General features: G+C 41.4%; 1 pseudogene; it reads left to right on the forward strand.

Moving 5' to 3' along the window:
• Positions 1-11,307: 11,307 nt before the first annotated feature.
• Positions 11,308-11,426, forward strand: LOC111738328 (annotated as a pseudogene).
• Positions 11,427-12,126: the final 700 nt, after the last annotated feature.

Here is a 12,126-nt window from a genome sequence, read left to right on the forward strand (position 1 = left end):
CAATATTAGAGTTTTTTTTTAATGTGTTAATGGTATTCTAATTATATTTTCTAAAACAAGATATCTTTTCTCTTAGAAATACATAATGAGATAATTACAGACGGAAAAGTTTGACATTTGAACTCTGCTTTAGGATAACCCAGCACATTGTGGGGAGGTATAGATGAAACAAAGTCTTCCATATGTTGATAATTATTGGTGTTGGGGGGTGAGGGCTCATTATATTATTCTCTCTACCTTTGTGTGTATTTAAAATTACCATTAAAATGTTCAATTTTTTCACATCTGCTTACAGTCTAAAGGATGAGAACTTGCTATTGTAGACCTCAAGAAATACCCAGTTTACAGCATAGAAAGTCTGTATTTTCAAAGTCACACATCCCTGTAGATGAGCACATCAGTGAGATTCTCCTGGCTCACAAAACTGCAAGTCTAGCACGGTGCTCTCCGATAGACATAGAACTCAAGCCACACATGAAATTTGCAGTTTTCTAGGCTGCATTAATGAAAGTAAAAAAGAATCAGGTGAAATCAATGTTAACAACAATTTTACTTAAGTCAATATATCCAAAATATTATCAGTTCAACATGCCATATAAAAATTATTGATGAGATTAATGGGATTTTTCTCTCTCCTACTTCATATATGTTGTCTAGTTCTGGGTAAGCTTCTCCATGTCTGCAAGAGGACTTCCCATAGAAATGAGAGCGTTGTGTTCCTATTGCACACTCAGCAGGACAGAGAACCTGGCAAACATCTTCTCATATCTCATTGGCCCATTTGGCCTAGACCTGCCAATCATCGACAGAGGGCATGGGGTTGCCATGGTCGGACAGACGAATCAGAGGCCTGGAGCGGGCATCAATTTTCTGAATCTCACAGCTATTATTACTCAGTGCAAGAGGGATGTAATGGATGTTGGGGAGCCAAGCCCAAAGTCTATATCAGGGAAGGTTCTAGCACTCAGGGACACCATCCAGACCGCTCAAGATCTTCTCCACCACTTATGGGACAAGAGAACACGGTTCTTCAATGAGACATCTTTAATGGCTTTTGCTACAAAGGAGCAAAGAGCTCCTTAATATAATGTTTTCAGGCCAGACAGCATAACGCTGAGCTGTTGACAGAGGTCCATAACGTTTTCCTAAGGAAACAAAATCTCCCTATTCCATGTTCTTTCAGCACAGTGTAGATGTGTGATATAGAAGAAACAGGCTTGCCCTGGCTTCTGCACCTGCTCTGCCCACTGCTCATTAGTTGGGGGACCCTGGGCAAAGCACTTAACTGTCCTGGTTGTGTTTCCCATTTGTAAAATATGAGACTAGACTACAACAAGAGTGGTCAATCATGGTTCTAAAGTCTGGGACTAAGCCCTTAAGCTGTGGTGTCACATCTTAACTCAGGGCAGTTTGTGTCGGAATTAAATTGTGGGATGCCCTGTCGATGTCTGGTGAGAACTAGAGAATTGCTTGGTGTGGAAACATCACACGCTGGGTGTCAGATATGTTGTTGATGTGAGCCATAGTAGTGAAAACCATTCTTTTTTTCCTTCTGCAAATACTCATGAGAAAAATGGGAGAAATCTTGGTAGTCAAGATTATCCTAGAAAATTTACATGATGTAAATTCAAAGAGACAGAAAGTAGAACAGTGGTTACCAGGGGCTGGGAGAGGGGGAGACGGGCAGACATCTAGCAATGTCTAATGGATGCTGAGTTTCAGTTTGGGATGATGAAAAATTTCTGGAGATGAATAGTGGTGACAGTAATGTTTGCACAGTAATGTGAACATACTTAATGCCAATGAATTGTACACTACAAAATGGTTAAAATGCTAAAATTTTATGTTACATACATTTTACCACGATATGTTTTTTAAAAGATTATCTTGGAAAATGCACAATCTATTGACCGCATTTAATTCATGGAACCGATTTGCTAGAGCAGAATTCACAGGTCTGGCTGTTCTGCATTTTTTCCTCCCAGCACACTGAGAAGGTTAAAATGAGAGATTTTACAGTCTGACTAACCTGAGGTATACTCCTTAGTCCTACAACTTGCTAGTTGGGGGACCAGGATAAATTACTTAAAAATAAAAATATCAACTAACATTTATTGATTTATTGAGCATTTCATTTATGGCAGGTATTGCACCGAGCATTTTTACAGGTATTACTTGATTCCATCCTCATTATCATCATATATAATATAGTCCACCATTTATCCCAGAGAAAGAAAGTAAGGCACAGAGAACTAAAGTAACTCGGCGAAGGCCTACAGTCAGCAAGCAGGGGAATCAGAAGTCACCCCCAGACCAGGATGACTTGTCCATTAGGCACGAGAGTCACAGTGTATACTTTTAGGGGCCCACAAAATTGCTTTATTTTTTTTTTTAATTTTAAAATAGGAAGAAAAAAATAAATATAATGATAATGACTATATAATAATGAATTCAGCCTGGATTAGATTCATCTTTATTCCCACATAGTGATAAAATATAATGTTTAATATTTTTTAATGGAAAGAAGCGTCCCACAAGAGTGCCTTGGGCCCATGAAATCAGGACCTCTAACTCCAGACCCCGTAACTCTAGGCCCCCAGGTTTAAACCACCATGGTTTACCAACTCTCTGAACCCCAATTAATCTACTTTAAGACTGGATATCTGCATAGACTCAGACAAGTCACCCTTTCTATGCCCCGGGCTCCTACCTTGTGGAATGGGGATAATCAATGGTGTTGACTTGCCTTTGGCCACAGAGATGCTCTGAGTAAATGTGCACAACACCTGAACAGCGCGCCTGACGCTCAGCGAGGGCTCCGTAATGATTAGCTACATCTGACATCATTCCCCATTGCAGCAGCAGGGGCTGCAGCGTCCAGACCCCGGAGGGGCTGTCTCTGAGAGGGCCAGCTGGCTGACAGCTTCAGTGTAGCAACACCTCATCAGGCACACCAGGAATTCCACAGCATCTTCACAGCAGCCTCTGGAGAGATTCTGATGTGTTCTTTAACCAACCAGGGCAGATCCATGCTTATAAAAGCTTCCAGGCCTCAGCGATAATTTCCCCCCTTCCCACACCGCTTCCCACTCCCCTGGGCCCTTTTTCACCTTTGCTCTGTTTCTGTAGGAAGCAGGACAGAAGGGACTTGGTTTTAAGCAAGTGTAGGAGAAAGAGCACAGACTTAGAACTCTCAGGAACTGGCTTTGCAGCCCAGCTCTGCCAGAACAAGCTTGGACAAGTCACGCAACCTTTCTGAGCCTCGGAACCCTCAGCAGGATAACGGGAACACATAATTAAAGGAGGAATGATACTTGTGATCGTTATTACTACAGGGTAGTGATAGAAGCCGAAGAGCTTTGGAATCAGAGTCCTTTGGTTCAAATCACGGCTCCTGCCCCTTGACGGTATGTGACATTCCCTCTTCAAGTCTAAGTTTCTCATTTGTGAAATGGGAAATAATAGTAACCACCTGAAAGGGTTATCAGGAGGATCAAATGAGATAATTAGATCTAAAGCGCTTTGTAGCACTGAGGACACAGTAAGCATAAAGGTCAACAACTGTCATTTTAATTATAATTGTGCCTCTTCATGAGTCCTATAGCATATTGTCCACTTTCTCAACTGCGCGTAGTAGATGTTCAATGAATAGCTGCTGGATGAACAGATGAATGAATGGATGGATGAACTAATGAACAAACTCTCCACCACTCTCAATCTGGGCCTCTTTTCTTCATGCCAAATCTCCCTTAACCCAATGGCAATAAAATTTTTTGCAGCCTCAAGATTTTCAATTTTATTGTTTATTCTTGACTGGATGAGGCAGTTTAAAATATGTCCATGACCTTGATGCTCCCTTCAGAAGGTGGTTCTAATTTCCTTCCTCTTGACTGTCAGCTGAACTTAGTGACTCACTTCTAACAAACAGAATGAAGTGAAAGAGACAGCGTGTAACTTCTAAGATTAGGTCATAAAAATCGTTGACGCTTCCACCTTGGTCTCTCTCCTGGGTCACTCGCTCCAGGGCAACATAGCTACTATGTCATAAGCACATTTAAGCAGCTCTACAAGGGATACATGTAACAAAGAACTGAAGCTTCTTGCTACTGTAATCATTACAGTAGCAATGTGAGCCGGCCATGATGGAAGCAGATCCTCTGGCCCCAGAAAGCCTTCAAATGACTGCAGCCCCAGCCAACAATTTGACTGCAACCTCATCAGAGACTGAGCAAGAAATACTGGGTAAGCTCCTCCCAATTTCCTGACCCATGGAAACTGTGAGATAGTAAGTGTTGTTTTAAGCCGCTATTTGGGGGGATAATTTGTTACACAGCAATAGATAACTAATACACTTTGTATGAATTTTCTTGATAAGAGCCTCAACAAATGCTTTTCTAATGATACCTGGCTCATGGAGACTTCTGATGTTTCACTCTCTGCATTGTTTTAACACTATTCAGAAAGTCTGGATCCACCCTTTACTCGTGACGTTACGGCTAACTAATTGAGGACTAACTCTGCCCTAAGATCTCAGGTGGGCTGCATCCTGACACCATTTGTACACCAGCCCACAGAGGGGTTGGCACTACCAGATCCCCAACTGGGAAGGAAGAGTTGGGCTCAGTGACAATCAGGCTTCTATCCAGTCAGAAGCTCATATCTGTAAGCAACATATTTTCATTTCAGGAGAGTCCATCCCAGAGACACTATTTTCTTACTGACATCTCCCATGCTATTTCAACAGCAGTTAATCCTTTAACCTTATTTGGAGATAACTTCAGAATCCTTTCTCTGGCTGGCCAAGTTTCTGCAGTCACTGGAGAGAACCCTCATAGGCCTGTGCATCTGGGAAGTCTCTGCCTGATGTGGACAAGAGCCTAATGTGCCTCGCCAGATTGAGGCCTGGGGCTGATAAAGACAAGCCAGCTCTTCTCATCTTACAATGAGGACATTAGCAATTGGGTTATTCTGAGGACATGGCCAGTGTGGCTACGGACATCACGTTCAACAGATTTTTAATGTAGACAAGGCCAGGGCATAATGGTGAGCAAAGGTCCTTGCCCTGAAGAAATGCATGGTCTGTTCGGGAAGACAGGCAAATGGATCAATAATTGTAATTCAGAGCAGTAAGCAGCAGTTTACCCACATGCGGGGTGAACTGAGAGCACAGAGCAGCAGAATGCCAAAAAGAGTTCCTTCCTTTGGAGACGGAGAAGACAGGACAGAGTCAGGGAATACTGAAGAGGCAGGATCAACCTTAGCCAAGTACAGAGAGAAGTAAATCCTGGGTCGAAGACTTTGAAGGCTAGGACAGGAATTCCTCTGAGTTCTTGGTTATAACTTCTGAAGGGCTGGCGGCATCTAATTTATCCTCCTCCAATCCCTCTTAGAGTCGAGCTGGAACATTAACCACCAAACCAGACTTGAAAGTCGAAGGAAGATCTCACACAAAGGGGTCAAGATCCAAAAACTCACATACCATTTATAGCAAGAATCCTGTCACAAGGGCCGAGTGCAGATTTCTTGTCGAATTTTGTCAAATCTGTTCACTTTCTCTATCTGTACTGCTCTCAGCCAGGTCTCAGCCACCATTCTCTCTTGTTTGGATTTTATAGAAGTCATCTAATTGGTCTCCCCGTTTCTACCCTAAATCTCAGCCCCTCATGGCAGCCGCAGTGACCCTTTAAAAAATTCAAATTGGATAATGTCACTCCCCTGCTTAAAATTCTTGAAAAGTCTTCTATTAGTCTTAGAATACAATCCACCCTCCTCTTTGCCATACCAGGCCCATGTGTCTACCCTCCAAGCCCCTCTCCTGCCTTGTCCCACCTGCTCATCCTGTCCCATGCACTGACCTCCTACTGCCCAAATATACCACACTCTTTTCCACCCAGAGCCATCCATTCACTCAAAACATGTTTATCAAGCACCTTCTACGTGCCAGACATCGTTCTTGACACTGAATGGACAGCGGGGAACAAAATGCACATAAATCCTTGCCCTTGAGAAGCTTACATTTTAGTGAGGGGAAACATGTAAACAGGTAAATAAATACAGTTTGTCAGATGGGAATCAGTCCTGAGGGAAAAGAAAGCAAGCTCAGAGAAGGCATCGGAAGTCTTGGAAGTGGTTTTGCAATTCTCAGCCACGGATCCTCTCAACAGGAAGGTGATATTTGAGACCTAAAGGGTGTGAGGGAACAAGCCATGCAGCTATGTGGGGGAGGAGCATTCTCAGCAGTGGGGACAGCAAGTACAAAAGCCCTGAGGATGCGCCATGACCGGTATATCCAAGGAGGAGCGAGGAGGCCAGAGGGGTTGGCAGGGAGGAAGGGATGCGATTCAGGAAGTAACGGGGTCCTAGTCAGGGGAGGCTGACAGGCTGGCACAGAACTTTGGCGCCTGTAGAATGCTCTGCGTGGAATACTCTCCTGGTTCTGTCCTACCTTTCAGATCCCAGAGGGACTTTCCTTGACCACCCTCCCTCACACTTCACTCTCACAGCACACTCTTTCCTTTATAAGGAGCACCCCAAGAGGCAGCCGTTTTATCTAATTCCATAACACAAAATTCCATAACAGCAGGAGCCCTGTCTGCCTTGTTGACCATTGTAAACTCAGTGCTCAGCAGACTGTCCAGCCCTTGGTAAGTGCTCAATATCGATTTATCCAACGAAATGAAGAAGCATGGAGAGTCTGTAATTATTATTCCTGGTAATTATTATTCACAGGATTCCTATTAACTATTATTCATAGGATTCCTATGACTCCTATGGACTAGGAAGAAATGTGTTTTGTTGATGGAGGAACATTCCCAGGACATCTGGAGGTATCAGCCTAGAGGTCTACAAAGGTTTCAGAGAGAAAGAGATTGAGAAAGGAAAACCCCACACATGCCACATTTAAAGACTTGGGAATTAGAACAGCCCTGAACTTCTAAATAATAACTGTAGAGGCTAGAAGGCAAAGAAACAACGCCTTCAAAATACTGAGTGAAAAATATCATTAGCATAGAATTCTACATCGAGCCCGTCTATCAATCATTGCGAGGGAGGATAAACGTAATTCCAAATACGCAAACTCTCAAAAATTGTACCTCTCATGCAATTTCCCTCAGAAAGTGATTGATGTTGTACTCCACCCATATGAGAGAAAAACACAAGGAGAAACAAGTGTCCAATGCAGGAGACAGGCAAGGGAAATTCCCAAGCTGTTGGCAAAAGGAAAACTTGGGATGACAGCTGTGCAGGGCTCAGTGCGAATGGGCACAGGAGGACGGAGGGCTCCGGGACTGAGGTGTCCAGGAAAAGAGGGGAATTCACACATTACTAACTCCATGCAACCAGGACTGTGTAATTTGCAAGGCCCAGCGTGAAATGAAAACGAAGAGGCATGACCTCTTGTTCAACAATTATTAAGGATTTCAAGGTGGGGAAAGCGGAGCATTAAAGCAAGTGGGATCTCTTGGGAATGGAGCCCTGTGCCTGCACGGGTCATACCCCCAGGAAGTTGGCCCTGCACGTCAACCGTGCAAAAAACTGTCTTGATATCTGTTTTCGTCGACAAACTAAGTAAGAGAAACCAACTCTAGATGACTTAAAAAGAACGGGAATTTATTAAAAGGATATTAGGTGGCCCATAAAAATCCCAAGAAAGTTAGAGGACTTTGTTTGTAGCCATCCAACTAGAAACAAGTCCTCAAACCAGGATGTAAGCTGATACAGTGAGGGTGACGCTGTTACTGTCCCTCAGTTCCGGGCACTACGGCTTGCAGAGGTGACACTGCTAGGTCCCTGGGCACAGTTTACTGCCACTGTCCTGCGCTGCTGCCCCGCTGCAACTTCTTCCACCAAAAGAAGCTCCTTGCATTTTCTGCTTCTCCAGTTATTAGTCAGCTATTCAAAGTCTTAGATGTGAGCATGTGATGAGTGGAGCCCAAGCCAAGTGCCCATGCCCTAGTCGCAGAGGCTGGAGAAGTGAGCATCTAGACTCTTCTCCTTCTATGGTGAAGGTCTGCTTCCCGCAAGTCTCATAAGGGGAAATTCCCCAAACACAGGATGGTTCCGCGATTTGTCATTTCGGAAGAATGACAAATATCCATGGTACGGTTATGGCAAGAATTGATGATACACAGATTTAGAAAAAACGAACAAACAAACACACACAAAAACAAAACTAAGCAAGTGGAGGAAAAAAAAAAGAGAGAGAAATAGAAATGCAGACAAAAATAAAATAAAAAGTTGCTCAAGAAAGGAAACATAATGATAGTATACTATCTGGCTCATCGGTGTTCTACATGCACATACTCTGAATAATGTCAAAACTGAACGCGGATTTAATCCAAAATTGTCGTATTTATCACATTGTGAAGATGGAAAGGGGAGAATCAGGCTTGTTGATGATTTAAGAAAGCTAAAGTATCATCTGCTGTAACAGAAAGTTAATAGATAATGTCTAAAATGGATACATAAAATTTTGAAGTCAATTCGTATTTAGAAATATGGACATAATGCCAAAAGAAGCTGCTGAAACATCAAAAATGGTCCTCTGGGGAGTAAGACTGGAGCGTGAAGAGAGGTGAGGCTGTTTGTTTCTGTTATAATGAGGCTTTTGGTGTTTGTTTTGGTCAGGTTATATTATGCTATGCTGCAGTAACCAATAAATCCTGAAAATCTCAGTGGCTTAACTCGGTAATAGGGTTTTTCTTATTCATACTGAGTCCAGGGTGGGTTGGGCAGCTTTCTACAGTCATGTTGTCTCCTCATCATAAACAAGGTCCTTACAAAAGGAAGAAAAAGCTGGAGGGTGGGATATTGGGAAGGGCAGGGCTAGAAATGGCCTGTATTGTTTCTATTGCTTCTACCCACATTCCAAAGCTCAGAACTCAGTCACTTGGGCCCAAATAATTCTGAGAAAGCTGAGAAATGTGGTCTTTCCAGAAAAACACATAGCGTTGTCTTTTCCATAGTACCATTTTTTAAAATTAATACTCTAATATTTAGAACAGTTTTAGGTTGACAGAGAAATTGAGCAGAAAGTACAGAAAATTTCCTATATCCTCCCAGCACACACACACAATTTTCTCTATTTTTAGTATCTTGCATCGGTGTGGTAGATTTGTTATGATTGATGAACCAATAGTTGATGTATTACTATTAGCCGAAGTCCATAATTTATAGCAAGTTTCGCTCTTTGTGTTGTAGATTCTATGGGTTTTAACAATGTCATGTATCCACCATTATAGTATCTTATAGAATACATTCACTGCCCTAAATATCCCCTGTGCTCCATCTGGTTATCCCTCCCACCCCCATGCTCCCTGAACCCCTGGCAAACACTAATCTTTTCACCGTCTTTATAGTTCTCTCGTTTTCGGAAATGTCCTATCATTGGAATCACACAGTAAGCAGCCTTTCAGAAAGACTTCTTTCATTTAGCCATATTCATTTAAGGTTCCTCCAGGTCTTTTTGTGACTTGATGGCTCATTTCTTTTTAGCCTGAATACAATTCCACTGCCTGGATGTACCACTGTTTATTTATCCTATCACCTAGAGAAGGACATCTTGGTTGCTTCCAAGTTTTAGCAATTATGAATAAAGCTGCTATAAACACCCATGTGCAGGTTTTTGTGTGGACATAAGTTTTCAACTTATTTGGGTAAATACAAATGCAATGAAAGGAAAGAAACTGCTGAATCTTATAGTGACACTATGTTTAGCTTTGTAAGAAACTGTGACACTGTCTTCAAAGCAGCTGTGCCATTTTGAATTCCCTCTGGGAATTAATGGGACTTCCTGTTGCTCCACAGCCAGCATTCTGTATTATCAGTGGTTAGGATTTTAGCCATTTTAACAGATGTAATCTCATTGTGGTTTTAATTTGAAATTCCTAATGACATACGATATTGAGCTTTTCACATGCTTATTTGCCCTGTGTTTATTTTCTTTGGTGAGGTGTTTCTTGGGATCTTTTGCCCGCTTTTTAATTGGATTGCTTGGTTTCTGATTGTTGAGTTTTAAGAGTTCTTTGTATATTTTGGGTACAGTCCTTTATCTGATATGTGTTTTGGAAATATTTTCTCCCAGCCTGTGGCTTGTCTTTTCATTCTCTTAACTGGGTTTCACACAGAAATTTTTAGTTTGAATGAAAAAGATTATCTTATGAATATTTTCTTTCATGGCTTGTGTTTTTGGTGGTATGTCTAAAAAATCATTGCTAAACCCAAGGTCACCTAGATTTTCTCCTGTTATCTTCTGGAAGTTTTATGGTTTTATGCTTTACATTCAGGTTTATAATCCATTTTGAGTTCACTTTTTGTGACAGGTGTAAGGTTAGTATCTAGATTCATCTTTATTGCATGTGGATGTCCCATTATTCCAGCACCATTTGTCGAAAGGACTATCTTTTCTCTATTGAATTGCATTTGTTCCTTTGTCAAAATCAGTTGACTATAGTCTATGGCCATGCCACCCTGAACACACCTGATCTCCTCTGACCCGGAAGCTAAGCAGGGTGGGGCCAGTTAGCACTTGGATCGGAGACCATCTAGGAAGACCAGATGCTGTAGGTAAAAAAAAAAAAAAAAAAAAAATCAGTTGACTATATTAGTGAGGGTTAAATTCTGGTCTATCCATTCCATTCCATCAATCCATCTATTCTTTCATCAATACCATACTATCTTGATTACTGTAGCTCTATAGGAAGTCTTGAAGCTGGATAATGTCAGGTCTCTCTGACTTGGTTCTTCTTTAATATTGTGTTGTCTTTTCCAGGTCTTTTGCCTCTCCATATAAACTCCATTTGTTGCTACCACAAAATATTTGCTGAGCTATTGACTGAATTGAACTGAATCTACAGATCAAGTTGGGAAGAACTGACATCTTAATACTGAATTTTCTTATCTGTGAACAAAGAATATCTCTCATTTATTTTGTTGTTCTTTGATTTCTTTCATCAGAGTTTTAGAGTTTTCCTCATATAGATCTTGTACCTAGATGTTATTAGATTTTATACCTAAGTATTTCATTTTGGAAGGTGCTAGTGTAAGTGGTATTGTGTTTTTAATTTCAAATTTTAATTGTTCATTGCTGGTACATAGAAAGAATATTGACTCCTATAATCTTGCTGTAATGACATGTTTGTTTTGGTGTTGATGTTGATTCCCTGGGATTTTCCACATAGACAACCACGCCATCTGCAAACAAAGACAGTTTTATATCTTCTTTCCCAATCTGTGGACCTTACACCATTATTTTTTATTCCACGAGTGTATTATTTTTCTAAAAATGTTTAATTTAAACGATTGGGCATCTACAGCCATGCCACCTTGAATGTGCCCAATCTTGTCTGATCTTGGAAGCTAAGCAGGGTAGGGCCTGGTTAGTACTTGGATGGGAGACCACCTAGGAAGACCGGGTGCTATAGCCATAAAATAAATACATAAATAAAAATAAAACATTGGGGATACCTTGGAAGAGTCCCTGAAATACTGATGGGCTGAGGCACTCTGCCATCAGACAAAATATTTTAAGTGTATTAATCTCCGGTCCTTTGTTCCTCAAAGGTTAACAATCTTACAGAAACCAGTGTTGGCAAGGATGTGGAGAAACTGGAACTCTTGTGTATTGTTGGTAGGAATACAAGATGGTACAGCTACTGTGGAAAACACTGTGTATGTTCCTCAAAAAATTAAAAATAGAATTACCACATGATCCAGCAATTCCACTTCTGGGTATTTACCCAAAAGCAGGATCTTAAAGAGATATCTGACACCTGTGTTCACTGCAGCATTATTCACAATAGCCAAAATGTGCAAGCAACCCAAATGTCCTCACAGGAATAAATGGATAAAGAAAATGTTACACACACACACACACACACACACACACACAGAGGAATATTATTCACATGCTACAAGGTTCATGTCAATAATGGGTGAACCTTGAAGAAATTAAGCTAAGTGAAATAAGCCAGTCACAGAATGACAACTATTGTATGATTCTACTGATAAGACATATCTAGAGTAGTCGAATTCACAGAAACAGGAAGTAGAAAGGTAGCTGCTAGAGGCTGGGGAACGGAGAATGGGGAGCCATTCAGTGTTTAATGGGTAGAGTTTTGTTTTTGA

This window comes from Pteropus vampyrus, unplaced genomic scaffold, assembly GCF_000151845.1.
Source record: "Pteropus vampyrus isolate Shadow unplaced genomic scaffold, Pvam_2.0 Scaffold36, whole genome shotgun sequence".
NCBI lineage: Eukaryota > Metazoa > Chordata > Mammalia > Chiroptera > Pteropodidae > Pteropus > Pteropus vampyrus.